Below are 25,705 nucleotides of genomic sequence, written 5' to 3'. Positions count from 1 at the left end.
CCTGTCTAGAGAATATCCTTTAGTATTTGTTGTAGAGCTGGTTTGGTGGTGCAGAATTCTCTCAGCTTTTGCTTATCTGAGAAGCTTTTGATTTCTCCTTCATACTTGAATGAAATCCTTGCTGGGTACAATAATCTGGGCTGTAGGTTATTTTCTTTCATCATTTTAAGTATGTCTTGCCATTCCCTCCTGGCTTGAAGAGTTTCTATTGAAAGATCAGCTGTTATCCTTATGGGAATTCCCTTGTGTGTTATTTGTTGTTTTTCCCTTGCTGCTTTTAATATTTGTTCTTTGTGTTTGATCTTTGTTAATTTGATTAATATGTGTCTTGGGGTGTTTCGCCTTGGGTTTATCCTGTTTGGGATTCTCTGGGTTTCTTGGACTTGGGTGATTATTTCCTTCCCCAGTTTAGGGAAGTTTTCAACTATTATCTCCTCAAGTATTTTCTCATGGTCTTTCTTTTTGTCTTCTTCTTCTGGAACCCCTATGATTCGAATGTTGTAGCGTTTAATATTGTCCTGGAGGTCTCTGAGATTGTCCTCATTTCTTTTAATTCGTTTTTCTTTTATTCTCTCTGATTCATTTATTTCTACCATTCTATCTTCTAATTCACTAATCCTATCTTCTGCCTCTGTTATTCTACTATTTGTTGCCTCCAGAGTGTTTTTAATTTCATTTATTGCATTATTCATTGTATATTGACTCTTTTTTATTTCTTCTAGGTCCTTGTTAAACCTTTCTTGCATCTTCTCAATCCTTGTCTCCAAGCTATTTATCTGTGATTCCATTTTAATTTCTAGATTTTGGATCAATTTCACTATCATTATTCGGAATTCTTTATCAGGTAGATTCCCTATCTCTTCCTCTTTTGTTTGGTTTGGTGGGCATTTATCCTGTTCCTTTATCTGCTGGCTATTCCTCTGTCTCTTCATCTTGTTTAAATTGCTGAGTATGGGGTGTCCTTTCTGTATTCTGGCAGTTTGTGGAGTTCTCTTTATTGTGGCTATTCCTCACTGTGTGTGGGTTTGTACAGGTGGCTTGTCAAGGTTTCCTGGTTAGGGAAGCTTGTGTCAGTGTTCTGATGGGTGGAACTGTATTTCTTCTCTTTGTTCAGTCGCGCTGTGGGGAGGGAGGGAGGGATGCTGCAAGCAAATAACACTGGCGTGCGCTCGCAGTGCCTCAGCCACACTGGGTCTGCCCCCGCTCACTGCGCGTGTAGCCTCCCTGCCCACACTGCTCGGGCTCTAGGTTGTTCCGCCGGGAACAATCCAAGGCTGGCCCTGGGTTGCATGTACCTCCCAGGTCCAAGCCGCTCAGGTTCAGGCACTCGGATAGTCCTCAGAGGCGCAGACTCAGTTGGGCCTGAGTATTGTGCTCTTCCCAGGTCCGAGCAGCTCAAGTGATGAGGTGTTTGGCGAGCGCCAATGCTGCGACTTATCGCCTCCCCGCCACTCGGTTATCTGGGCGCAAAACCGGCGCACCTTCTTAGGCAGATGTTAACCGTCCAGACCCCCAAGAAGTTTTAGTTAGCAAAGAAGCCTGCTTACAGTTTTATAGATAATGTCTCTCTGGGGCTGCGATTGCCCCCTTCCGGCTCTGGCTGCCTATCACCGGAGGGGGAAGGTCTGCAGCCGGCTATCTCTGTTCAATTCTTTGTTCCGTGCACGGGCCTGGCGGTCTTAGGTTGGGGCTGGCTTTTTGCGTAGTAGATATCCCACAGTCTGGTTTGTTAGCCCAAATTATTTCGCTCAGATAGCGCTCAGGGTATTCAGGCCAGATTCTTACTCTCAGCGATGCAGCCCGCGCTGCGCCTCCCTGCCCAGCCCCCGCTTGTTAATGGCGCCTGCAGGCGTCTGCGCTGCTTCTCCACTGGGGGAGTTACCGTAGGACTCGCAATCTTCGAGTTTTAATTGTTTATTTATTTTTTCTTCCTGTTATGTTGCCCTCTGTGCTTCCAAAGCTCGGCACAGATTTGGCAGTGAGAAGGTTTCCTGGTGTTTGGAAACTTCTCTCTTTTTAAGACTCCCTTCCCGGGACGGAGCTCTGTCCCTCCCTCTTTTGTCTCTTTTTTTGTCTTTTATATTTTTTCCTACCTCCTTTCGAAGAGTTGGATTGCTTTTCTGGGTGCCTGATGTCCTCTGCCGGCATTCAGAAGTTGTTTTGTGGAATTTACTCGACGTTTAAATGCTCTTTTGATGAATTTGTGGGGGAGAAAGTGTTCTCCCTGTCCTACTCCTCCGCCATCTTGGCTCCTCCTGGCAGGTGGATTCTTTACCACTGAGCCACCTGGGAAGCCCCGAGTTCAAAACGCACAGGGTTCCCTGCGTGGCCATTGATCCTTCAGTGAGTGTTTACTTGGCACCCGCCACGTGCCAGGCGCCACCTCTAGACGCTCACACTACAGCATGGAGTCACAGACGAAGACCCCTGTCCTAAGGAGCCGACAAACAGTAAAGAAAGCTCACAATGAACAACAGACAGAACAGAGGCGTCACTTCTATAGCGTCAGGGGTACGCGCTGTGGAAAGAGGTAAGCAGGGCAGAGTGGAGGAACTGGGAACTTGAGAGAGTAGGAGACCGGTTGCAATTTCGACAGAGCCATCCGAGTAAGCTCCAGGAGGAAACTGCTGTTAAGCACAGACTTACAGCAAGTCGGAGCTTCCCTGGTAGCTCAGATGTAAAGAATGTATGCGGGTTCGATCCCTGAGTCAAGAAGCTCCCCTGGAGGAGTAAATGGCAACCCACTCCAATATTCTTGCCTGAAGAATCCCATGGACAGAGGAGCCTGGCAGGCTACAGTCCGTGGGGGCACAAAGAGTCAGACATGACTTAGCGACTAAACAATGACAACGGCAGCAAACAGCAGGCAGAGCAAAGTACAGAGGGAAAGGCGAGCACAGAGGCCTCAGACGCGAGGCTCCCGGTTTGGTTGGGAAACAGCAGAGAGGCCGACAAGACCGGAGCGGAAAACCCAGAAAGGGAGGAAAGGGAGAAAGGGGAGAGGTGGAATGGCAGCTACACGGGCCCATAAATCTGAGGGCCGTGGTAAGAAGGTTGACTTTCTCCGTGAGTAAGATGAATTTCCCTTGGGGTGTTGAGCAGGGAAGTGACGTGATCTGATGTATCTTTCATTCTGACTGCTGAGAGTGTTAGGAATTGACTGCAGGTAGCCCAGATTGAGGCCGTTTTTCACTTTCCATCCCTTGGGAGTGTGATTTGTAACTTGCTTCCTCTTTCCAGAGCGGGCTTCCCAGGTGGTGTTAGTGGTAAAAACCCACCTGCCAAGGCAGCAGACAGGAAGAGACACGGGTTCAATCCCTGGGTCGGGAAGATCCCCTGGAGGAGGAAATGGCAACCCACGCCAGTATTCTTCCTTGGGAAATCCCACGGACAGAGGAGCCTGGCGGGCTGTGGTCCACAAGGTTGCAAAGAGTCAGACACGACTGAAGCGACTTAGCATGCAGCTCATTGCAGAATGGTGAAGGGGAGGATGCCCGGGTCTGGGGTTTCCTATCTGTCTTGCTAATTTCTCCCAGAGACCCATTTGTATCTCTTCTGTCAGCCTCAAATCGCCCCCATTTAAGACAGATGTAGAGATGCCTATTAACAGGATTATTTCCAAAATAAAACCCACACCCAATACTTCATACTCTAACAGGCATACAGTAGATGCTTGAAGATATACAAGGGAAGTTCTTTCTTCATATCTCCCCAAGAAACAAGACATTTCATAAGCTGCTAATTCTGTATTCTGGAAGATATTCAGATTTATCATCTTTACTTTAGGTTGGTTTGCTTGAGTAATGAATGCAACGCTAAAATTTTATTGGTGAGGTGCCCAGGATTTTAGTAACTGGGTTAGTTAACATGAAAGGTCTAAGGATGAAAGATCTAATAAAGTCTGCTCTGTTACAACTCATATTTCCTGAGCCAATTAGCTCACTCCTGATTGGTAAATCGGTCAATGATGTGTATATAATGAGGACGCCACATCCATTCACGTGTAAGTTTTCCCAACACTTTATTGTTTAGCAACACTAAGTAACAGCAGCCAGACGTGAAGTTCACTAACCATTGAATGCGGAAAGCCACAGAGAATGTGTTCGGTTCATAGGAGTCCCAGCGACTTCCTTTTGGCTCAGATGGTCAGCCTTAGAAGTCCAAACTGTCACAAGACGCATGAGACGTGGGTTGAGAAGATCCCTTGGAGGAGGAAATGGCAGCCCACTCCAGTATTCTTGCCTGGAGAATCGCATGGACGGAGGACCCTGGCGGGCTACAGTCCATGGGGTCACAAAGAGTCAGGCATGACTGAGCACGCCTGCATGCACTGCAGTCTTTTAAAATTTCAACCTTCTATAACCCCACCATCTTACTAATTCCATCAATTTATTTCTAGTCATCTACGATCACTTCATTGTTTACAAAGTAAAGTCCTTTATTTGCTGTTCAGTTCAGTTCAGTTGCTCTGTTGTGTCTCTTTGCGACCCCATGGACTGCAGCACACCAGGCTTTCCTGTCCATCACGAACTCCTGGAGCTTGCTCAAACTCATGTCCATTGAGTCAATGATGCCATCCAACCATCTCATCCTCTGTCGTCCCCCTCTCCTCCTGCCCTCAATCTTTCCCAGCATCAGGGTCTTTTCCAATGAGTTAGTTCTTCCCATCCGGAGAAGGCAATGGCACCCCACTCCAGTACTCTTGCCTGGAAAATCCCATGGGCGGAGGAGCCTTGTGGGCTGCAGTCCATGGGGTCACGAAGAGTCGGACACGACTGAGCGACTTCCCTTTCACTTTTCACTTTCATGCATTGGAGAAGGAAATGGCAACCCACTCCAGTGTTCTTGCCTGGAGAATCCCAGGGATGGGGGAGCCTGGTGGGCTGCCATCTATGGGGTCGCACAGAGTTGGACACGACTGAAGTGACTTAGCAGCAGCAGCAGTTCTTCCCATCAGGTGGCCAAAGTATAGGAGCTTCAGCTTCAGCATCAGTCCTTCCAATGAATATTCAGGACTGATCTCCTTTAGGATGGACTGGTTGGATCTCCTTGCAATCCAAGGGACTCTCAAGAGTCTTCTCCAACACCACAGTTCAAAAGCATCAATTCTTTGGTGCTCAACTTTCTTAATGGTCCAGCTCTCACATCCATCCATGACCACTGGAAAAATCACAGCTTTGACTAGACAGACCTTTGTTGGCAAAGTAATGTCTCTGCTTTTGAATATGCTGTCTAGGTTGGTCATAGCTTCTCTTCCAAGGAGTAAGCATCTTTTAATTCCACACTGCAGTCACCATCTGCAGTGATTCTGGAGCCCAAGAAAATAAAGTCTGTCACTGTTTCCACATTTCCCCATCTATTTGCCACGAAGTGATAGGACCCTACACTATGATCTTAGTTTTTTGAATGTTGAGTTTTAAGCCAGCTTTTTCACTCTCCTTTTCCCCTTTTATCAGGAGGCTCTTTAGTTTCTCTTCACTTTCTGCCATAAAGTGAAAGTGAAAGTCGCTCGGTGGTATCCGACTCTTTGTGATCCCATGGAGTATACAGTCCATGAAATTCTCTAGGCCAGAGCACTGGAGTGGGTAGCCTTTCCCTTCTCCAGGGATCTTCCCAACCCAGGGATTGAAACCTGGTCTCCTGCACTGCAGGCGGATTCTTTACCAGCTGTGCCACCAGGGAAGCCCAAAGGGTGGTGCCATCTGAGTATCTGAGGTTATTGACATTTCTCTCACAATCCTGATTCCGCATCAAGATTTTCTCTCACATCTTGAATCGATGAAGCTTATGCTTCATCCAGAAGCATTCTTCTTCCAGCTTCCTCCTTCATCCAGATTCTTTGCTGTAGTGTTGTTTTATTTGTTATGAATTTAACAAGTGTTTTTAACTGGGCTGGTATTGTTAGTATGGTTTTGCTGGGTTACATTCTGGATACCTACTTGCTTAGTTTTGAACTAGTCTACCCTAATCTTATTTTTGCTTTAAGCGCTATCATTGTGATGCAAGGTTTTGCAGAATGCAAGATTCGTCAAGGAATGTGTATCATTATAGCAGAGACACACACCTGGCCATACACACCAGATCAAAGCAGGACACAGTTGAAAACAGGCATGGATGTGCGTTTGAGCTGAAACTAACAGCCACAAGAGGGCGATGGCTCTGGAGACTCACATGCTCAGTTCAAAGTCGGAGTCTACCAACATCTGATATGTGACCTCAAGAAAGTCATTTAATTTCTTGAAGCCTAAGATTCCTCTGTCTTTGAAAATGGAACTAATAATGTCACCCCCATCCATGGAGCATAAGGTTAAAACAAAACCATACATGTAAAGCACTTACTAACTGGTAGCTATTTGAATACGATAACGGGCTTCCCTGGTGGCTCAGCCAGTAAAGAATTCCCCATGCCACACAGGAGACTTGGGTTAGATCCCTGGGTTGGGAAGATCCCCTGGAGCAGGGAACAGCTACCCACTCCAGTATTCTGGCCTGGAGAATTCCATGGACGGCATAGTCCACGGGGTTGCTTTTCACGAGAATACGGTACACACAGAAGCATTTTATAAGCAAACAGGTTTCTAATGAAGTGGTATAGGAAAAGTCATGTTCCCAACAAAATGAGGTCAGACGGAGGTCTCAAAATCAATGCTTCTATTTTATTTAAGCACAACTGTTTTTGTACATTTGGAGCCCAGCTTAACTCTGAATCATCCACAGCTGAGGGATGGGTGCACTCTCCAAACCCAAGTAGGAAGAACCTTGCACGCTGGCCTTCACTCCTTAACTGCCTACATCTGGACCACTGATCCAAATCCAGTTTATTTGTGCAAGACGGTATTGAGGATGCATATAGGCCTGTGTGTGTGTGTGTGTGTGTGTGTGTTTGGGTTCCTCTTCTCTACATATGAGAAAAATAGCCAAGGCAAAGACAATGCTCCCACAGCTGGAAAAGATGAGATCATTTGTAAGTGGCTTGTTAAATCGCACATCATTTTCCTGATCAGCAGTAGCAAGCCTGCATTTTCAGGAGCTGACACGATTTATCATGTTATTATATATTTAGGGGCTTTTTGAAAATGCTGTTATTTACTCAACCGACTGTGTATATAGACTATTTAAAGCAGATTTTTGACCCAGTAGACTGTACCAGCCCCATCTATCGTCTCAATGAGCATGTAGGGACTCTTAAATATGCAGATTATTGATACAATAGACTGTGAGCTCTGGAAACGTACCCTAGACGGGTACATTCAAGTCACTGGGGGATGATATGTTTCTAAAAAGCACTTTCAAAGCAGACCTATACAAAGAGCCAGGCTCTATGGAAAAATGTACATCTGGATGGAGGGGACCCTGGTTTTGGAGGGAAATTCTTGGTTTCTAGAAATAGGATGCTCTCATTATTATCTCTTTATGGTCTGCCCAAGTGTCTGTGAACATTGAAACTACCCTCTACTGAATGCCAGGCAATGCCACCAACAGTCTGAGCTTCTTTTATTCTACATACAAAGAAACCATTCTGTTAGAGTTAGCACAAATTCATCCTTGAATTCAATGTATGTGTTGTGCACCATCCATTAGACAGTAAGGGCTTGATTTGCAAGCCACAAATATTCTCTCTGGCTAATTCAAGTCAAAATAAGGAATTTGCTCGAAGACGTATGGAGTGTCTCACTGAAAGCGGAGCAGCCAATGGGCTTCTGAAGATCTCAGGGACACAGTCAAAGGGCGATCTCTGCTTGATGCCATTGTCAAGAGCGATCCGCTCCAACCATTTTCCATTCTTGTGTCGTGGGGTCAGAGTTCATATTCCATGGATTCTGATTGGCCTAGCTGGGGTCATCTGCTCATACTAAACAACAAACAAACATGGAATGCCAAAAAGGGAAAGAAAAAAGTTCTCATGTTTTTGTTTTACCTCTCTGCTCTTTAGACAAAATGTCAGATATTTGAACACATACACACATGCTATCTGGATTATTCTTGTTGGAAAGCCGTCTGCATGTGCTGGAGTCTCAGTAAATTAATCTCCCCAAGACTAGACTGTGTCCTGCTGGCTTCTCCCCAATGTGCCTGGGAGACAGCAGATTGATTCCTCCTGGACCTGCTGATGTTATTCTTACATGAGTTCCAAACTGATCATAAGCCTTAAAAAATAAAGTCAGCCATGCTACCTACTCTAACATGAAGGGGGGAGATGATTTCAGCAAATAACTCACCTAAATTGCAAAAGCAGAGGGGGTGATTAAAGGACAAAGCACCCCCACCAGTGGGAAACGGATGACACTCTGACAAAAACCTCAAGAACTTTTTTCTTAATTAATTGATCGATTGATTGATCAGTTGATTTTATTGGCTGCACTGGATTTTTGTTGCTGCATGCGGACTTTCTCCAGTTGCGGAAAGCAGGGGCTATTCTTTGTTGCGGTGCTTGGGATTCTCATTGCAGTGGCTTCTTTTGTTGAAGAGCATGGACTCTAGAGCACAGACTCGGTAGCTGTGGCACTCGGGTGTTGTTGCTTCGAGGCACATGGAATCTTCCAGGACCAGCAATCAAACCGTGTCCCCTGCATTGGCTAAAGTGAAAGTCGCACAGATGTGTCCAGCTGTTTGTGATCCCATGGACTGTAACCTGCCCAACTCCTCTGTTCACAGAATTCTCCAGGCAAGGGAATACTGGGGTGGGTTGTCATTTCCTTCTCCAGGGGATCTTCCCCACCCAGGGATAGAACCTGGGTCTCCTGCATTGCAGGCAGATTCTTTACCAGCTAAGCCACCAGGGAAGCCCAGGTGGATTCTTAAACCACTGGACCATAGGGAAGTCACTGTTGCCAAGAACTTTGACAATAGTTACCTCAGGAAGTGTTCTTGGCACTGAGCCTGCAGCAATGAGCAAGGAGAATAAGCTCTTGCATTTGGGAGCCTCATGTTCAAACTTGGGCGAAAGATTTCTCACACTAGGTCTTCCAGTTCTTGGGGCTATTGCCTTTTAAGCCAGATCATTCTTTGTTGCGGAGGCTTTTCTGTGCACTCTGGGATGTTCAGCAGCAGCCCTGCCAACATCCCCAGGGAGCAAAATCACCCCAGCTGAGTCATCCAGAATAAGTTGGGTACCACTGATGAGAAGTGCTAGGTGCCAGTATGAGTCTATGATTCCGTGTGTACTTGGGGGCTGGGCCCTTCCTCGGGAAAATGTTGTCTCTGCTGTTCTATATGAGGAGGGCGTGGCAACCCACTCCAGTATTCTTGCCTTTGAGAATCCCCACGGACAAAGGAGCCTGGCAGGCTACAGTCCATGGGGTCAAAGAGTCAGACACAACTGAGTGACTAGGCACACAGCTGTTCTATATAAGCAAGACTCTGAGACTGCCTATTGCCTACTGGCTTGCTTTAGGCCTGAATTACCTAAATAATCCAATACTTGGACATGATTGGCTTAGACAAATCAGGGCCCCACACAGTCCTGGTGACGCCAATTCCACCCATACTTGATAGGTTAGGAGACAACCACACTGCGGTGATATATCCTGGACATTGATGATCTTTCCAGAAATGCCCAAGAAAACTTCATTTTTAAATGTTTGTAAGTAACACTGGCTTCCCAAGTGGCACTAGTGGTAAAGGAGACACAGGAGAGGCAGGTTCGATCCCTGGAGTAGGAAATGGCATCCCACTCCAGTATTCTTGCCTGGAAAATTCCAGGGCAGAGGGGCCTGGCAGGCTACAGTCCTCGGGGGTCACAAAGAGTCGGATATAGCTGAGCAACTGAGTGCACACACACAAATAACAGAAAATTAGCAGGGCCTGGAAAGGCAGCCAATGAACTCTTTGAAACTCTAGAGACAATGGCTAATTCCCGTTATCATCTCCGAATAGTCGGTCAAAGGTCTTAGAGGCTGCATATACGAAGATTCTTTGCTAATAATTCATCCTCCTCCAGGTCACAAAGCTCTGGTTCTTTTTGTTTGTTTGTTTTTCTGCAGGAAGAGAAGAATGATCCTTTACACTGAAAAGCAAATTAACTAACCAATTAGCCGAATACTGCCTTTTTGTTGTTGTTAAGAAAAAATACGTGTACATTATTATTTTTAAGAGAATTCTGATTTTGTAGAAGTGATTTGGGCAGTGCAGAAAACTGGCCTTAGAAGACTTTCAAAGCAGAGGAAAATACATGAAACAGACAAAACACAGGCCAGCGTGTCCAGGACAGGACCGTGGATGCATCATGAGCCGTGCGCCTGTGGTCGCCTTTGGAGAACACTAGACCCCAAAGTCTTTCGTCCTCAGCCCCGTTCCTCTCCTGGGACGATGACCAGTTTGGTATCACTGTCCAGGCAGGAAGTGTGCTGACACAGTGACCTTGAACCTTTTCTATTTACCTATCTCCTTTGTAGGCAGAGACAGAGGAAAGATACCAAGCCTTGACAAACCAGCCCCAGCCTTCAATCGAAGGGTCAAATATCGTATACTGACACACAGACGTGGCATCTAAAGAGACCGTACTAACAGTCCTACGTGAAGGGCAGCCAAGGACACACAGACATAAGAGCAGGCTTCTGGACACCGTGGGAGGAGGAGAGGGTGGGGCGATTCGAGGGAACAGCCTTGAAACAGACGCACCGTCTTGTGTAGAACAGCCGGCCAGCGGGAGTGTGAGGTCTGGTGAAGGGAACCCAGAGCCGGTGCCCTGACAGCCGGTGCCCAGGGGCAGAGCGGGGCTCGCGAGGGAGGGGCGGGGCGAGGCGGGGCTCGAGAGGGAGGGGCGGGGCGGGGCGGGGCTCCGGAGGGGCGGGGCGGGGCTCGGGAGGGAGGGGCGGGGCTCGGGAGGGCGGGGCCACGTGTCGGCCTGTGGCCGATTTACGCTGATGTATTGTCATTTTCCTCCAATTAATATAAATAAATATATTTTTTTTAAGGGTCAGAAAACCTTGGAGAATTTTCCATTAGATTATTCAAACTGTTGATTCAAAAAGATCAACTACCTCTGTATCTCCCGGCATTTGGGCCATTTCCAAGAACTGCTTCATCCAACTGTCCAGCGGGGTTTGACCTCAGATCAGACTCGCTGTTTCATATAAGTTGCCTCCTGTAAAAGCTAGCCTAGTTAATTAAGAACCGAAATAGGTCAGGATTTATTTGACAGAGTTACCGGAGTTATTTAGAAAAGCTAATCCTTTTCATCATTAACTTGTTTGTTTGCTTCCTGCACTATAAACGTGCTCAATCTGATAAGGGGATTTAAGTGAACCCAGAAGGAATGGATTGAGAATACTGCTAGGAGTCTGATGGATTGTTGTTTTGTGTTTTGTTTATTTTTTCAGTCACCACTTGAAAGGGTAAATACAAAAAACCCTGAGAAATCCAGCTCAAGACGTGGCTCTCCACGATGACACCTTTGCTCTCGTAACACTAGTGAGAGGGAACGCACGCCGAGCGCTTCTGTTACCGGGCGTTCTGAGCGCCCCTCAGTTGTCTGGGCTCTCACGGTCGGCTTTAAGGCTGGTCCCGTTGTTTCCTCCAGGTTACAGAAGAGAGAGGAGACCCGCAGAGCCTGTGGGTCTGCTGCAGATGACAGTGTATGCTCTGGCTGAGGCGGGACTTGAACCCGGGCAGGCTTGCCCCAGACGTCTGTGCTCCAGCCCTGTGTTATGACAGCTGGGAGGGTACCGTCTGTGCTTCGTCTCCCGTTCCTGCCAGTGTTCACCCTCCCCAGAGTGTTCTCCATAGAGCCCCTTGCTTCACTGCCAACCCTGACCTTACGGCACTTCGTGACTATTGACATCTGGGACTGAGTATTTCTTTGCTGTGAGGGGCTGTCCGGTGGGGTAGGTGGCGGTGGGGTGGTTTAGCAGCATCCCTGGCCTCTCTGCCCTCTAACCGCCAGCTGTAACAACCAAAGATGTCTCCAGACCTTGTCTAAAGGCACAGATGTCCCCCGGTTGAGAACCCTTGGGTTAAAGTGTGATGGTGACCCAGCTGGCTCTTAGGGCCACACCTTCTTCTATTTTTGCCGTCGTTCAGTTGCTAAGTCGTGTCCAGCTCTTTGCAACCCCATGGACTACAGCCCACCAGACTTCCCTGTCCTTTGCTAACTCCCAAAGTTTGCTCAGATTCGTGTCCGTTGAGTCGGTGATGCTATCTAACCATCACACCCTCTGCTGTTCCCTTCTCCTCCTGCCTTCAATCTTTCCCAGCATCAGGGTCTTTTCCAGTGAGTCAGCTCTTCTCATCAGGTGGCCAAAATATCAGAGCTTCAGCTGAACTTTCTTCTATAGGAACCAGCTAATAAGCTCATTCACCTTGAAGTGCAGTGATGAGATAAGAGAATGTCTATATTTTTACGGGGAATGTGTTCTTGATCTGCCTCGTGTCAAATAAACAGAAGTCAAATGGAGGGCTTTGAGGCAATGTAAGGCAGTGTGGAAACCCTGCTCACACCCAGGAATGAGAGAAATGGGAGGAAATTCTAACCACTGTGGTCCTCCTAGCCAGGCTGGTCACAGCAATCACACTGGGGAGACTCCACCAGGAAAGAGAAGAGTTGGAAGGTCCCGTATCTGAGCCATTAATCACAGAATTGAAGAATACCAGGGCTAGGAACGCCTTGACTTAATCACTGCTCATAGACATGAAAGGTCTTTCCACCTTGGACTCCTGCGATTCTAGAGACAGCAAAGACTTCACCAGAGAAGCAAAGGCCAGATCGCTCGCTGACATTGCCAATTTAGCTTCTCTGAAGGGACAGCGAGCCTTCTTCTCTCTTTCTTAACGGGAAGTGGTCACAGCCATGAACTTAGCAAAAGAAGCAGGTTAAAATTTGTCTGTTCTTGGCTAATGCAGTTAGACGTTTTCGAGAAAAGGCAATGAGAAGTGGTCATTATCCATTATCTGCATGAAATATTTCAGAGAAAGGAACAGCATTTGCCAAAAAAAAGAAAAGATGTTTGACTTGAAGCCAGGCAAGAGGGAAACAGGATCACCTTCTAGCTCCGTGGGAAGGCTGCGCTAATGGTGTTATTTCAAGTAAAATGGGAATGCACATCTGAAAAAATACAGATGGCGCATCGGCTTCATATAGTTTCTGAAGGTCATTCTGGGCAGTGATTTACTGTCCCTTTTCTTGGCAATAAAGCCACAAAACCCCTCCAAACTTTCCAGTCTTGCAAAAAACTGTATATACGCTGCTGTTGTCACTGAGTCCCTCAGTCGTGCCCGACTCTTTGCAACCCCGTGGACTGCAGCCCACCAGGCTCCTCTGTCCACAGGGTTTCCGAGGCAAGAGTACTGGAGTGGGTTTCCATTTCCTACTCCAGAGGATCTTCCTGACCCAGGGATCAAACCCACATCTCCTGCAAGTCTCCTACGTGGCAGGCAGATTCTTTACTGCTGAGCCACCAGGGATACCCGTTTATATAGCCCTATGTGGGGGAAAATGTATAGAGAATCAGTATGTACATTTGGCTGAACACACTTGGTATCACTTGAAAAGTCAAAGCCTAAAACTCAGAAATTGCAAGGAAAGTCTCAGTCCTGTTGTGTAGTTTCATTGTCTCTATTTCATTTCCCTTTACTTTATCCCCTGCTCCTGATTTATGCTGTCTTGGTGTGGGGATAATATAGGGATAATGGTTTCTAAGCTGGAACTATCAGAAATCTTATGGAGTGGCCCCCTTCTCACCCTTCTCCATGAATATTTTCTCACTCTGCTTTTTAAAATTGTCACCAGGATATTTCCCAATAATAACACATGCCAAACTGAAATTCTAGGTAGCTGAATATAAAGTATTTTTTTAGGAGACCTTCTGCTTTGAGCATTAGTCATCTCTCTCATTGCAAAGCCCAAGGCCTCCAACAAAGACCTTTTTGCTCAAATGGTGGGTTGCTTTATTTCTTGAAGATTGCAGGCATTATCATTATGGGTAATGACCTAATAACTTGCCATTTGATGTCTGCACATCAGTTCTGTGGAAGTTCCCAGCATACATACCACTGGCTCCTTATATGAATGATTTAATATTAAGTAACAAACCCAAAGTAGAGCAAGCTCTTTTCTTATGTATGACACATGTAAGGCCAGTTCATATCTAATGCAGATATCATCTAAAAGCTGTTGGTTTGGAAGAGGATTTAGGGACATCTGATGCAAAGAGCTGACTCATTGGAAAAGACCCTGATGCTGGGAAAGATTGAAGGCAAAAAGAGAAGGGGGCGGCAGAGGGTGAGACGGTTGGATAGCATCACTGACTCAATGGCACAAATTTCAGCAAACTCTAGGAGATGGTGGAGGACAGGGAAGCCTGGAATACTGCAGTCCATAGGGTCACAAGAGTCAGACTCGACTTAGTGACTGAACATCAATGAAAACAGCAACAACAAAGAAAGCCAGAGTCGGCTGCTTTCAGCTGTTTGTGGGCTTGGATGGGTGATGAGGAGGTTCAGTGTTTATAGAGTGCCTACAACAGGCCTGGGAGTCAGAAGGTATTCCTACAGCCTTGGTGTGCTGCATACTTTGTCGTATTTGATATTCCTAACTAGCCTAGGAGGCAAATACTCCGTATGTGCTGACAAGTCTCTGTGACCCTGTGGACTGTAGCCCCCCAGGCTCCTCTGTCCATGGGATTTCCCAGACAAGAATACTGGAGTCGGTTGCCATTTCCTCCTCCAGGGGATCTCCCCGACCCAGGGATCAAACCCTCATCTCTTGCTTCTACTGCATTGGCAGGGGGATTCTTTACCACTGAGCCACCGGGCAGCCCCACAAATACTATTCTTGTTCTTATTTTATGGATGAGGAAGCTGAGCCTCTGAAAGTTTCAGTAACTTTCCTGTGACCACATTTAAACAGTAACTGGCAGATCTGAACTGAGCCCAGCCTCATCCCACAACCAGTGGGCCATTCTATCTTCTCATTAACTGATCAGTCTTTGAATTAGTGGATTTTATTCTTTTTTTCTTGCTGAGTTTTTCCCTGTGTTACCGGAAGCAGTTGTCTAAGCCACAGGTATTTCATCTTTTGGTCCCTAGAAAGAAGAAGGGGTTGGAACTTTCAAAGCTGTATTCTCTTTCCTAAACTGGTACCCCCATACACATAGGAACATAGGCAGAGAGAAGTAGCTTGCCAATTATCTGGCTCCTAATTTACAGTTTCGAAATAAGACTTCTCAAACTTTCTTGAGCCTATGGATCCCCCAGGGATCTTGTTAAATGATTCTTATTCGATAGGCCTGAGAGTCTGCATTTCTAGCGAGTTCCCAAGTGATGCTGCAGCTCATCCAAGGACCATCCTTTGAGTAGCAAAGGTTTATGATACACTTTCTCCTCCATTTCCTCCCTTGTCCTAACAAAATGCTAAGAGGTGGCAATGGCACCCCACTCCAGTACTCTTGCCTGGAAAATCCCATGGACGGAGGAGCCGGGTAGGCTGTAGTCCGTGGGGTCACTAAAAGTCGGACACGACTGAGCGACTTCCCTTTCACTTTTCACTTTCATGCATTGGAGAAGGAAATGGCAACCCACTCCAGTGTTCTTGCCTGGAGAATCCCAGGGACAGGGGAGCCTGGTGGGCTGCCGTCTATGGGGTCACACAGACTGACTCGACTTAGCAGCAGCAGCAGCAGCAGGCAGGCTTAGGATGGTTACTTCTATTTGGAATTGATAGAGAATCAAGGTCAAAGAGATGGTATAAGAAAGTACCAGAAGAGCGTGCCGCATTTTTGAACTCTTCGCTTCCCCTGATTCCTTTGGTTTAGAGCTTGCAGACGGACGGGTCCTACACACATTTGGTTTCTTCCACATGGTTTGGCCAAACAAAATTTCAGACCACCCTGGACCCCATGGTTGTTCCTTGAGCAGCAGCTGTACTCTTTTCAATGTGGCTTGGACTTTCCAATGACTCGCAATGTCTCCGTGTCTATCCAACTGAGGGCCAGCGCTACGTACCTTTGCAACTCAGGACTGTTTTTCTCCCATCTGGTCTACTCTGCCCATTTAAGTTACCTACCTTCCTCCAGTAATGCATGACCTTCTCATGACCTTTTCCTCCCCAAACCCACGCCCAACTTCTGTCTGTAACTCAGCTCTCTACTCTCCTGGACCACTGGAGAGCCAATGTGATGGAAGTCCCTGTGCAATTTTACTAAAGTATGTTACTTGTGTTAGCAGTGAAATAAATATTTCTTGATAAAATGAGTAAACAGATGAACCACAAAAGGATGACGGAGCATCCACTCTCTCTGATTTAAATGAGCTTAGTCCTTTTTGCTGAAGACCAAGAAGTGGAGAAAGTCACAGAACATGATTTGGAAACAGCTTTACAGTCCAAAGAGCTGTGATGACGGCCCTAGAAAGTATCTATAACAAGAGTCCAGTAAGTAAGTGGACTGTTTGCTCATACAGACCCCACCTGATATATATCCATTGGGCATATAAAATATTCCAATTAGCCAAACGTCTGCAGGAAATAAGAGCGATGTTCTTGTTTTGATGACCTTCAGAAAGCTCTCCATCCGTCTCTATGAAGCACTTCTGGGCCCAAGAGAAGCCTCCTGCCATCAAACCACTCCATCTTCAATATCCCTTTAAACAAAGAGCTCTATGTGTTCGGTCCTGATGTTCAGATGGAGGAAAGAAGCAGCCCTGCTCTCTCAATTTGCACACACAAGCCACGCTTATGTTAACGAGATCTGTGTGGTATGGCAGGAATAAAAATCTATATGAACATTGAATTGAAAATGTCTCTGTTTAGAAATATGCCTGCACTTAGATTTCTCCGGGTGGGAGGGAGGCTGAGCCTTGTGATATCTGGATTCTCTGTAAAGTCAGGTCTCTGTTCAGAAGTGGTGTCAAGGATCCCGTAGCCCTGTAGCTGACCACCTCCTGGGACACAAAGCAGACTGAGCCGCTCAGCACGGCCCTCCCTCTGGGCCTAATCCCCACTGAAAGGGGCTCAGCCTCCTTGAACAGTAAATCCTCCATCTCCTTTACTCAGCCTGCCAACACGAGTGCCAATTAGTGCCAAGAATAATATACATGTTAACAGATTTCTCGACCACAGTCACCAGAACACTGGAGGCTCGTGACAGGGAAGCCTCCCTCCGTGTCACCCTTTCGTGTACCGACTGGGTCCACAGCCAGAAATTCCTGCGATCCCCTCATTTACATCTGCCCTGCACACTGTGGAATCTTCTTGTGATTTTAAACTGTCATTTAGTGGGGTGGGTTGGCGAAAACGATCCTGTCACCACGGGGTGTGTTTTTAAATGAGGTCTTGGTTGAATTCTAGTTTCACTTTAAAAAATCAACCTTCTTGAGGTTTATAATCGTCTCAGGTTATAACTCGTCAACCTCTTCTGCCGCTTTGAAAGCTGTCAATGCTTTTCCGGTAAACACTCCATTGTGGATTTTCAAAGCAACTACAAAAATAGATGCCTAGCGAAAGTCTGGTGTCTCACATCCTGCTGCCCGTGAATTATTTTGCACAATTTTATTTGAACCATTCTGACTACAGGTTTTTGGAACAACTGAGGTGGTATTTTTTAAATTGTTTCCCTTTTGTTTTTTTAACGTTTGATTTAAAAGGAAATGTCTAAAATTTAAGGATTTGTTCCCAAATTTTACCCGTCTATTGATAGAGTAAAAAGTTTGCAGCTTGTATAGTGTATTTTTCTAATGCCATCTGTCCCCTTTTCCATCAAGAATTTGGGAGAAGACCAGGCTAATATTTGTGTGATATATATATCATAGAACAGATAAAGAGTTTTATCTGTGACAAAAACTACTCATACTTTCAAAGTTGTGTGATTCTTTTTTGAATCAAAATCTGCTCCTGATAAGTGTATTTTCTGGTGTTTTGCAGTCTTGATGCTTATTTGCCGTCTTCATACTTAAAAAGCTGCAATCCACAGCTTTCTGGCATTTCTGGGATTTCTGGCAAGAAGAATTTAGGTGTCTGGTATGCTCTGAAAAGATGATTTGTGGGGTCTCTCTGGTTTTATTATTGAGGAAAGTTGATCAGAATGGTTGTAATTCACATCTGATCTAGATTGGGGGGTGGGGAGGGGAGATTTACCCATCACAGGCGCTGCCTGCATCGCTGAGAAGTAGAGACAGAGATTGCGACCGGACTAATCCCCTTTCATTGTATGATCTATCTATTTGCTCATTCACTTAGATAACTTGTGGACATCTTTCAGTGCCAGGATATGACCTGAGTGTGGGGAGAAGCAAGGTCTCTGTCTTCAAGGAGACAGATAGTCTATCTTTACATTTAGTGAGAAAACATAATCAATCAATAAACAAGCCCTCAGGATGATTTCAGAGTATGGTCAGTGCCATGGTGCTTTCAGTGAATAGGGTATATGCTCTAGAGTTACACAGAGAAAGAGTGACTGGTCAGGGAGGGCCTCTCCCAGAAGGGGCCATTTGAGCTGAATTCTAAAGCATGAAAAGCAACCAACTGCCATAGAGGAAGAGCTTTCTAAGCAGAGAAACCTGCAATTGCAAAGAGTCACAGTTGAGGAGAGATTGGCAGATGCAAGAAGGAGCAAGTGGGTTGTTGTCCTGCAGGCACAGAGGGCGAGGCAAGAGTACTGGGTGATAAAGCAAAAACGTAGCTGCCAAATCCTGCAAGCCCTCAGACTCCAGGCAAAGGGTTTGAATTTTATTATAATTTATTTATAATAAATGCAATGCAACAGAAAGACTTGCAGGAGTTACAACAGCCAGTTGCTTACTAATATCTTTAATAACAGGCAAATTTGGCCTTGGAATATGAAATGAAGCAGGGCAAAGACTAATAGAGTTTGGCCAAGAAAATGCACTGGTCATAACAAACACCCTCTTCCAACAACACAAGAGAAGACTCTATACATGGACATCACCAGATGGTCAACACCGAAATCAGATTGATTATATTCTTTGCAGCCAAAGATGGAGAAGCTCTATACAGTCAGCAAAAACAAGACCAGGAGCTGACTGTGGCTCAGACCAAGAACTCCTTATTGCCAAATTCAGACTTAAATTGAAGCAAGTAGGGAAAACCACTAGACCATTCAAGTATGACCTAAATCAAATCCCTTATGATTATGCAGTGGAAGTGAAAAATAGATTTAAGGGCCTAGATCTGATAGACAGAGTGCCTGATGAACTATGGAATGAGGTTCGTAACATTGTACAGGAGACAGGGATCAAGACCATCCCCATGGAAAAGAAATGCAAAAAAGCAAAGTGGCTGTCTGGGGAGGCCTTACAAATAGCTGTGAAAAGAAGAGAAGTGAAAAGCAAAGGAGAAAAGGAAAGATATAAACATATGAATGCAGAGTTCCAAAGAATAAGCAAGAAGAGATAAGAAAGCCTTCTTCAGCGATCAATGCAAAGAAATAGAGGAAAACAACAGAATGGGAAAGACTAGGGATCTCTTCAAGAAAATCAGAGATACCGAGGGAACATTTCATGCAAAGACGGGCTCGATAAAGGACAGAAATGGTATGGACCTAACAGAAGCAGAAGATATTAAGAAGAGGTGGCAAGAATACACAGAAGAACTGTACAAAAAAGATCTTCATGACCCAGATAATCATGATGGTGTGATCACTGACCTAGAGCCCAACATCCTGGAATGTGAAGTCAAGTGGGCCTTAGAAAGCATCACTACGAACAAAGCTAGTGGAGGTGATGGAATTCCAGTTGAGCTCTTTCAAATCCTGAAAGATGATGCTGTGAAAGTGCTGCACTCAATATGCCAGCAAATTTGGAAAACTCAGCAGTGGCCACAGGACTGGAAAGGGTCAGTTTTCATTCCAATCCCAAAGAAAGGCAATGCCAAAGAATGCTCAAACTACCGCACAATTGCACTCATCTCACACGCTAGTAGAGTCATGCTCAAAATTCTCCAAGCCAGGCTTCAGCAATATGTGAACTGTGAACTTCCTGATGTTCAAGCTGGTTTTAGAAAAGGCAGAGGAACCAGAGATCAAATTGCCAACATCCGCTGGATCATGGAAAAAGCAAGAGAGTTCCAGAAAAACATCTATTTCTGCTTTATTGACTATGCCAAAGCCTTTGACTGTGTGGATCACTATAAACTATGGAAAATTCTGAAAGAGATGGGAATACCAGACCACCTGACCTGCCTCTTGAGAAATTTGTATGCAGGTCAGGAAGCAACAGTTAGAACTGGACATGGAACAACAGACTGGTTCCAAATAGGAAAAGGAGTTCGTCAAGGCTGTATATTGTCACCCTGTTTATTTAACTTATATGCAGAGTACATCATGAGAAATGCTGGACTGGAAGAAACACAAGCTGGAATCAAGATTGCTGGGAGAAATATCAATAACCTCAGATATGCAGATGACACCACCCTTATGGCAGAAAGTGAAGAGGAACTCAAAAGCCTCTTGATGAAAGTGAAAGTGGAGAGTGAAAAAGTTGGCTTAAAGCTCAACATTCAGAAAATGAAGATCATGGCATCTGGTCCCATCACTTCATGGGAAATAGATGGGGAAACAGTGGAAACAGTGTCAGACTTTATTTTGGGGGGCTCCAAAATCACTACAGATGGTGACTGCAGCCATGAAATTAAAAGATGCTTACTCCTTGGAAGGAAAGTTATGACGAACCTAGATAGCATATTCAAAAGCAGAGACATTACTTTGCCAACAAAGGTCCATCTAGTCAAGGCTATGGTTTTTCCTGTGGTCATGTATGGATGTGAGAATTGGACTGTGAAGAAGGCTGAGCGCTGAAGAATTGATGCTTTTGAACTGTGGTGTTGGAGAAGACTCTTGAGAGTCCCTTGGACTGCAAGGAGATCCAAGCAGTCCATTCTGAAGGAGATCGGCCCTGGGATTTCTTTGGAAGGAATGATGCTAAAGCTGAAACTCCAGTACTTTGGCCACCTCATGTGAAGAGTTGACTCATTGGAAAAGACTCTGATGCTGGGAGGGATTGGGGGCAGGAGGAGAAGGGGACGACAGAGGATGAGATGGCTGGATGGCATCACTGACTCGATGGACGTGAGTCTCAGTGAACTCCGGGAGTTGGTGATGGACAGGGAGGCCTGGCGTGCTGCGATTCATAGGGTCGAAAAGAGTCGGACACGACTGAGCGACTGATCTGATCTGATCTGATCTTTAATAAGGAATATTCTAGCAGTTGTGTGTGTGTCTGTGTGTGTGTGTGTGTGTCTGTGTGTGTGTGTGTGTGTCTGTGTGTGTGTGTGTGTGTCTGTGTGTGTGTGTGTGTGAGATAGGGTGTGTCTGACTCCTTTGCAACCCCATGCACTGTCACCCACCAGGCTCCTCTGTCCATGGGATTCCCAGGCAAGAGTACTTGGGTGGGGAGCCATTTCCTTCTCTAGGGGAATCTTCCTGACCCAGGGATCAAAACTGCACCTCCTGAGTCTCATGTTTTGGCGTGCTAAGTTGCTTCCATCGTGTCTGACTCTGTGCGAGTCTCTGGACCGTAGCCCGCCAGGCTCCTCTGTCCATGGGATTCTCCAGGCAAGAATACTAGAGTAGGTAGACCCAGGGAACAAACCCAGCTCTCCTGCATTGTAGGAGGATTCTTTACCATCTGAGCCACGAGGGAAGCCCCCCTGCGTTGGCAGGTGGGTTCTTTACCACTTGTGCCACCTGGGAAGCCTGTTCTAGCAGTTAGTTCTCTGGAAAACAGCCTGGGAGAAGTGGGAGCAGGAAGGCCACTTAGTCGCTGGAAAGAACGGTAGTCGCAGAGCAGTGAGAGCAGTGACCGAGGGAGCGGAAGAGAGTTCTCTGGACCAGAGAGTTTCTAGACACGGAGCTGAGTGTGCTCATGAATCAGCTGTCCTGGCAGCATGGACACTTCGAGTGGCCACTGTCAGGCAGTGGTAAGGGATGAAATTAGACATTTAGGTTGGAAAGCGAGATGTTTGCCCCCAGAAAGTCTGACCTTCAACCCAGAATCCACAGGGAGGCTCTGCAGAGGACAGGCCTTTCTCTTTGGGCCTCGGCATCATTGTGATCATCATCTTAGCTAAATAAGTATTCATAGGAATAAACTTGCCAGGAATAAAGTCAACTAATCCACTTTACCAAGATTTGCACATGATGCAATCTTATTAAACAAATCTCATCAATACAGAGAGAGACAGACACTCACTGTGCACCCCGATCACCCACACTCTGCCTGTCTCCCCTCTCTCTCCTCTCAGCTGCCAATGGCAAACAAAGCCACTTAAGTGAACAGTCTTCAATGTATAATATTAAAATGTGTTTTGTAAAACTCCCTGGAACCCCTAGCCATTGTTCAAACACACTTACTCTGATAGATGCTTTGGCATTTTTTTTTATGAGGCTTTTCAATTTGTTACTTTATCGGGTGCATGAGATTGAGTCTGTTCTGCAGAAGAAAACAGACAAAAAGGGTCTCTCAGCACGACTTACTCTTCTGTAAAGGTTATAGTAAACATGTCAATGCCTAATTAAGCAGAAAATTTTATCTGTATTGTGGGGGAGGCATTTGCTGTCTTCGACTTTTCTTCTGGGGAATCCATTTAGAAGGACATAGTAGACTGTGAAGTTGAGCTGGGCTGGAAAGCTCAGCTTCTAAATGTCAGCATTAAAAAAGAACACTCAAAAAAAAAAAAAAAAACCACACACACACTCCTTTTCTCCTTGTGTGAAAGTGGCTATATTGGCCAGGCAGATTGTCTGTGGTCTGTGTGTGTGTGTGTGTGTGTGTGCGCGCGCAAATGCCTGTCCCTGATTGCATGTATTTTTTCAGCACACACACAACATAATACGAATTATTTCCCAACTTCCTATTAAGTGCCAGGCTTCTCTGGTGGCTCAGATGGTAAAGAATCCACCTGCAATGCAGGAGACCCTGGTTCGATCCCTGGGTTGGGAAAATCCCCTGGAGAAGGGAATGGCAACCCCCTTCAGTATTCTTGCCTGGAGAACTCCATGGACAGAAGAGCCTGGTGGGCTACAGTCCACGGGGTCGCGACGAGTCGGACACAACTGAGCGACTAGTCAGGCCTCGGGCTAGGCACTGGAAATAGTGAGGTGAATACAGCCTGGCAGTCATTAGCCAAGAGCAACGAGCAGTGGCCCTCCTGCCCGCCTCGGTGTCTTCCCCAGCTCCACGTGTGGGTGTGGACGCTTCGTTTTGGTGATTCTCTCACTCACGGGCGAGGTGACTACGTGTCTTAACCTGGAACAGTCCTGGCCAATCTGTATCCTCCCGAAGTGTGAGTAGGAGAGCCCTGTTAACTTTCAAAAGTGACTCTGCATTATGGGCAAAATTTGCCTGATTCTTTGGAGTATTTCGCTTGGCTCTGTAACAAGTCATTTATTGATGTTGTGAATGGACCTTCTCCTTCAGCTTAATGGTATGACTGTTTTTGCAAACATACAAACTAGTCCAGAAAAACAAAAATGCAGCGAGAATGGGGTGGGGCTATCTCATTCAGTTGTTCTAAGCTAGAGTTTTCTGGGGCTTTATGAGTCGTAAAGAGCCCGCTTGCCAATGCAGGAGACGTAAGAGACTGGGGCTCAATCCCTGGGTTGGGAAGATGTGGAGGAGCGCACAGCAGCCCACTCCAGTATCCTTGCCTGGAGAAGCCCACGGACAGAGGAGCCTGGTGGGCCACAGTCCGTGGGGTGGCAGAGTCGGACACGACTGAAGTGACTCGGCACTCGCACACCACAGGGTTTTCTTGCCGGTGGTGATCACTTATTAATGATTGTTTGTCTGGATTCAGAAGCTTTTTTTCCTGCAAATCAATTTATGGAACTAGAGACCAGCAATACCAGTTGAATGAAAAACCCACTTGCTAGGGAGGAAAGGCTCAACACCAATGTCAACAGAAATGAGTGAGCACGACCGCAAACCCAGTGGGAGGCTGAGTGTCTACACTTCCTCTTGTCTCACGATAGACCCTGAAAATCATGGCCTCTCGCCTCCATTATTCCCAGAATTCTCCCCTCGGAGGTGGTTATCAATTCAGAGACATCTCAAGGAAGTCTCACTGCTTAACCTTTAACCTTTGGCTCTCTGCAAAGTTTTCTTGTCCATTCAGTTCAGTTCAGTTCAGTCGCTCAGTCGTGTCCAACTCTTTGCGACCCCACGAATCACAGCATGCCAGGCCTCCCTGTCCATCGCCAACTCCCGGAGTATTAGATTGGTAATAAAAAGAGAGTGGAGGCTGGTGGTAAAGACCATGGATTGTCTCATCACAGAGGTTGAGTTCAGGCATGGTCTTGCAATGCTAACTTTGTGGCCTTGGAAACATTTCTTAACTTCAGAGCCTCAGCTTCTGCATCTGTGAAATGAAAATAATAATAGTTCCTACTTCATACGGATATTGATACAAATGAAAGAATGTATTTAGAGAGAATATTTACTCAACAGATATTCTTCATCTTCAGTGTGGTCCATATACATACACGGAATACACACACAGTGAAATACTAGTAAGCCACAAAAAAGAACGAAATATGGCCCTTTGCAGCAACATGGATGGATCCAGGGTTTATACCAAGAGAAGTGAGTCAGACAGAGAAAACCAAGTGATAAGCGATCTCATTGTAGGTGGAGTCTAAAAATAATACAAACGAACTTATTCACAAAACTGAAACAGACTCAGAGGCACAGAAAACAAACTTCCGGTCACCAAAGGGGAATCGAGAAAGGACAAATCAGAGGCACGGGATTCACATACACGCACTCGCACACGTGAGACAGGTGACCAACAGGGGGCTACTGTGCAGCACAGGGAAGTATGTTCAATATCCTGTAATAACCTCAGACAGGAAATAATCTAAAAAGATGTGTGTGTGTGTGTGTGTGTATATATAAATGCATATAACGAAATCATTTTGCTGTACTCCAGAAACTAACACAATATTGTAAATCAACTACAGTTCAATAAAAAAAAAAAAACTAATTTTGGAAAATAAATAAAAATCTGAAAAAAAAAATACTCTTCATGTTCAGTCTTTGGAGCCCGTGAAGTTCCTGACTGCAGGCACTTTCCTTCTAATAATACCCCGTCTCTCCTCTCTCCCTCTCTCACAGGAGAGACCTCCCATGCTTGATCACCCCTTTATCAAGTATTATCACTGGTGGATGGAAATAGAGCCACTGCACTGGGGAATTCTCCCAAGTACGCACCTGCACTGAGGGGAGATAGAAGCCCACAGGGAAACTACTGCACTGACATCGTGCAGCCCATGCAAATCTAAGACCAAACATCTCTTGCTTTGGTACAACTTTGGTTGCATTTTATCCATGTGGCTCTGAAAAGGCCAGGTGCAGAAAACGAGTACATGGGCATAAATAGTCACATTCCTCATCTCAGGAATTGATGGATATTTGCCTATCAATTCCCTTTCCACCAGCTCTCTCATGCCTTCATTTTCCCTATGCAATTACTGGTCCTAAATCCTTTCTGAGAAAGGAAAGCATGCATTCCCAATAGCATTTTGCATCCACAAATCAAACGTATAATTGGCATCTCATGACGGGGACCCACAAATCACAGTGCATTAGAAATTACAGGCACAAGATCGAGAGGGCACTTTCAGCCTTGTCTCACAAGGTCTTCATAAACCTGTTTGAGAATAATAGAATAGTTCCCAAATCTCCCATTCTAACACCATTTGCTATTATTTCAGAATCATTATATTTTCTGAGCTTACATAATTTTTGAGCTATCGGTGGA

At 45.8% G+C, this 25,705-nt stretch overlaps 1 protein-coding gene across 7 annotated transcripts in view; it reads left to right on the top strand.

Annotated features, from left to right (window-relative positions):
* TSHZ2 (teashirt zinc finger homeobox 2) overlaps positions 1–25,705 on the top strand; it is a 508,475-nt gene that overhangs the window by 264,956 nt on the left and 217,814 nt on the right. The gene's annotated exons all lie outside the window — the stretch shown is intronic.

The sequence above is a fragment of the Bos grunniens genome, chromosome 13 (assembly GCF_055505025.1).
Source record: "Bos grunniens cultivar Pamir isolate PY7600 chromosome 13, Bosgru_T2T1.0, whole genome shotgun sequence".
NCBI lineage: Eukaryota > Metazoa > Chordata > Mammalia > Artiodactyla > Bovidae > Bos > Bos grunniens.
This window is presented reverse-complemented; position numbering and strand designations above follow the sequence as displayed.